This window comes from Quercus suber, unplaced genomic scaffold, assembly GCF_002906115.3.
Source record: "Quercus suber isolate HL8 unplaced genomic scaffold, Cork oak 2.0 scaffold_1682, whole genome shotgun sequence".
Classification (NCBI taxonomy): Eukaryota; Viridiplantae; Streptophyta; class Magnoliopsida; order Fagales; family Fagaceae; genus Quercus; species Quercus suber.
The window spans coordinates 1-4,730 of NW_027071038.1; the positions used below are offsets into that span (position 1 = coordinate 1).

The 4,730-nt window shown below is 33.9% G+C and overlaps 1 long non-coding RNA gene across 2 annotated transcripts; it reads right to left on the reverse strand.

Annotated features, from left to right (window-relative positions):
* Positions 1-6: 6 nt before the first annotated feature.
* On the reverse strand, positions 7-4,730 carry LOC112034079 (uncharacterized). 2 transcript variants are annotated; one of them, XR_010627582.1, is made up of 6 exons: positions 4,692-4,730; positions 4,403-4,573; positions 4,213-4,313; positions 3,980-4,091; positions 3,565-3,849; positions 7-236 (listed from the first exon to the last, which is right to left on the reverse strand). It is a non-coding gene; the product is annotated as an uncharacterized LOC112034079 (long non-coding RNA). The 2 variants fall into 2 exon arrangements; XR_010627581.1 differs by lacking the exon at positions 7-236 and having other exon boundaries at positions 3,527-3,849.

Below are 4,730 nucleotides of genomic sequence, written 5' to 3' on the forward strand. Positions count from 1 at the left end.
TAGCTGAAGTGCTAGGCTAGAGTAACAACCATGATCAAGTATGCAAATTTTCCGGCCAACTACAATCCCATCCATGTTAACTTTCACAAAAGCCCACCTTTCTTTGCTTTGGACTCCATCAGCCTCTTCATCACAATCTTCAGTTATACTTCTTGGATTCAAAGTGTCTGAACTTTTCAAGTTCAGGTTAGCTGGGGGCCAACCTAGGAGTTCATCATATCCCTCAAGGCTTTCCACTGGTCCAAATCCAAATTCTAGTTAGTACATTGCAGTTACTGTTAAAATTATTTTTATTTATCTGTTTTTTGTTGAACCTTGGTTCTCCTTACAAAGAAGACCAGACAATACCACTGAGTTACTAGACTACTGGCAACAGTTACAGTTACCAAATGGAAAGACTCAGAGACAATTTTCCTCTTGAGCATTGTGTACAAGTATAACATAACCAACCAATACCATGAATATGATAAATGAAATACATAATAGGAAATTGTCATCACATCCTCCCATGAAATCCTATCTTTTCCTGGTACAAATTACTAACATAAACCCAAATGAATAACATAAGTAATCAATTCAATGCAATAAAGCCTTAATCTCTCTACTACATGGGGTTGGTTAAAGCTATACATAAACAACAAAAGTAAAGGAAGGAAGAGCATACGATTTCCTGAAGGATGATAAGCCTCAGGTTGCAAAGTTCTCAGGCTAAGACCCAGATCAATGAAACCATCATCTTCCTTGGCTTGGTAATAAACTGAGTGAAAAAAGCCTGATGTGTTTGAATCCATTGGAATATTGCACAAAACAACTTTTAGTTTTACGCAGTTAAGTTGTCGGTAGCTACTATGTTATGCCGATTTGCATCCAATGGAGGTACCAATTTATAGCATGTTTGAGCCAAAAACAACTCAACATGTGAAGCAGAAAAGCAAACAGATTGTGGGGGCCAGTTAAATGTACAAATTGAAGACAAGAAAGCGTACTCAATTATCTATTATTGAATGATGCTTATCTTTTTCTGCTACTATCAACATGCAAGTAGCCAAGTAGACAAGATAGTTGAAAACACCACAAGAACAAGGGATGGCCAAAGTTATCTTAAAAAAAGTAGTTTCGGATTCTGCTACCGAACATTGCTACAAAAGTTTCAGACTTCTCAGGTTGGTATGGTATCCCAGGGTGACTAGGAGCAATTTCCAATGACTGATAACGAGTTTGTACTCCTTGGACCAACATGTTATAAACAATAAGTAATGCATGTATTGTGACAAGTGCAATACATGTTAAAGAATTGAAACACTAATTTTTCTACATGTTGCTTCATGTGTGCTGTGAGTGTACAATATGGACAATGGTACCGCTGGTGGCCTGAATTTAATGCTCATCAAAGTTGGTTTATTCAAATTATAATTGGACTCCAGTTTAGTTTATACTATTACTTCTTTCTTAGTGTGGTCTATTTGGCATTTGGGTTTTCTACAATGTCATTGTTTTACTATTGTGATCTCTCTGATTTCTTAACTAGTATTCTCATCTCTCCCACTTAAGTTTCCCCAAGTTATGTGAGATTACCAAGTTGACAGGTATTACTAATCATATATGCGTCATATTTCAAAAAAATTAGTAAAATTATAATTGAGTACCCTCTAATTATTTATGTAGTACAATTCAAATGTAAGAATTAGTACATGCCCGCATAATACATACTCATTTTATTTGATTAATGTAGAAATTCTCATGCGTATGTATTTACTATAACCCAAATGATAGTAACAACATAAAACCAGCCAGCATGATTCACCATGCCAGAAGTGTCAAAGCAATCCTGCCCCAAAAATGAATGACTTGTTAACTTTTGGGTCAACAAACATGATTAATGGGAAGACAGCAGTCCAATCCCAAAAAGAGGCTCGGCCCCAGAATGGGGCTGCAAGATCAGACCTAAATATAAATGGGCTTGAGTTTCAATATATTTTTATATAAGGCACAGATTTCTAATTGAGACAAGTCTGAGATGAGTCCAGTGAAGTTCATGCTACCCGGTTCACTAGGTTACAGTAAATGTTTCTCACTTTTAACTTCCTACACCTAGACCTTAATGAGCAGAGTTCACACTGTGTACAGTAAATGGTTGTCAAACTATTAAAGTCCTACTTCCAAGACCTTAATGCATAGAAACGGCTCTGACTCATGGCTACAGAATTTCATGCGCAACGACTTTTACCTTTATTCAGCTTTCACTTCCTGAATCAAGGGATGATCTCGAAATTGATGAGAAAATCATTTTATCTGCCAAAACACTAATTTTAAATAGGGTCTTATTAACTGACTCTTACGATAGATGTTAATAAATTACTTTTAAAAATTTTTTATATCACTTTTAAATACAAAAAGTCGTTAAAATGATTATTTTATTTATAAAAATTTTTTAAAAATAATTTCTAAATTAATGTTCTTAAAGCACCCGTTAACATTTTTTTTTAATATTCTTTCTTTCAATAATGTGCCTTTATTTTTGTTATAACCTTACGCTTTGTTTAAGAATTTATAAGGGAATGAGAATGAATGATCATAAAAAAATGAAAAATATTTAAGTAATAAAAATGAATGGAAAAAAAATGAAATGATATTAAGTAATCTTATTTAGATGTTTTAAAATAAAAGAATGAAAATGAATGAATTGTAACAATAGAAAGAAATTAATAGAATCATTTTATAATTATATTACTACTAAATTCCTGCTTTAAAATAATTGGCAAAATATATAAGGGTATTTTAAAAGTTTTTGTAAAAAAATTCATTAAATCTAATTCTATTTCCTTCAATTTCTCCTAATTTAATTTTTAGAGAATGAAAATTTAAGGTTTTGAAGAAATAAAGAGAAATGAGTATTCCCCCTATCCACTCAAATAAGAGAATAGATTTTTCATTTACTCCATTAAAACTTCCAAAAAAAAAAAATATTATAATATTATTCTTTTTATTCCTTTGAATTTCATATTTGCATATACATTACAAAATGATGGAAATTATAGTCCCATCTCATCAAATAATAATAGCATTATTTGGATAAGATATGATGTAGAACATGAAATTGTATTGATTTTAAACCACAACTCATCAAAGAGCGCGCACGCAAAGATTGAGAAATAGAGATGGATTCTTTTTTATAACCTTAACAAACACCCTAATGTATAAAAGATATGACCAAAAGATTGGCAACTCATCTCCTTTGAACAGACCAAAACCTCAACAAACACCCTAATGCGCACACAAAGATTGAGAAATAGAGATGGATTCTTTTTTATAACCTCAACAAACACCCTAATGTGTAAAAGATATGACCAAAAGATTGGCAACTCATCTCCTTTGAACAGACCAAAACCTCATCTTTGAAGAAATTATGATCCACACTCAACCCTAACACAATCCTATTAACACAGCTCAAATTTGACTAAATTACAACCCTTTACAACACTTTGTTTTGACCCAAGATTTTTGCCAGCAATCTTATAATCTAAAATGATAAATAAACAAAAGGTGTATTAGAGCAAATTATACCTCAGAATCAGATATCGCAGGACACTTTTAAAGGTGTTGGCATGGGCAGGTTATAGCGTTAGACAAGCAAGAAATAATATACTTTGAAGAAAATTCTTATTACACAATTGACCAGAGATCTAGGCACTGTATAATGGAAAGAATGCTTTCCTTCCTCCTTGCTTGACTTTGATTCTCCTAACACCAATTACGTCGATAATGTACAAGATAGTAAAAATCAATGTAAATTCTGCTAAATATCTTTAAGGTCCTCCAGGAATGGAATGCTTTATCTGCACATCCTCCCTACATCATCAATGAAAAGGGCAAATAATTACATAAGTGCAAGTGGCACAAAGTACCAAGCATGTTCCAAGAAACCAAAGATCCTATAGGGATGTGTAATAATCAAAATCTTAAGAGAGATATTTCATACCTGCTTGGAAATCAAATTCAATCCGTAACATGAAGTTTCATTGCCTAGGTAATCATGCTGAGTCATGCTGAGTAAGGAATTGGGTTATACATGGATACACCTGCTCCACAGCCTGCATTTTAAAGCATTAGACAAATAGCTGTGCAGATAAATAAATTGAATGAGGTGTCATATATCATGCAATAGAACACCCCCCCCCCCCCCCCCCCCCCCCCAAAAAAAAAATTTCATACCAATCGTCCTCCCACCAAATCATAGTGGGCATAATGTGGACCTTCAGGCTCTCCAAATACTTTATAGGTAACCAGTTGCTCAGGAATGAGTTTAACAGTTGCTGGTCCATCCAAATCATCATAAGAAATAAGCATAGGCTATTAATCTCAAACAAGGTAGATATATAAATCATCTGGAATTTAAGCATACCCTCTACAGCTTCAGGTGGGCAAATGAGATCCCGGTCACCAGCTAGTGCTAAGATAGGGACATTGCCTTTATGTACATGATCCTTGTAAGAAAGGGTACCACTCCTATCACATAACCCACCCTCTCGAAAAGCCGTTGTAAGCTGCAAGAGAAGTTTAGCAGGTATAGTACCTGCCAGTTGTAATTGGAGGTTACATTTATTAGTAGTTAGTGGTGATTCAAGGTATGATATCATGCATATAGTGGAACCTTCAATTGATGATGTGATGTAGATTGACCAGAAACTTACAAAAGTTGTTCAAGACAAGCTTTTTTAACAACTCAGGGA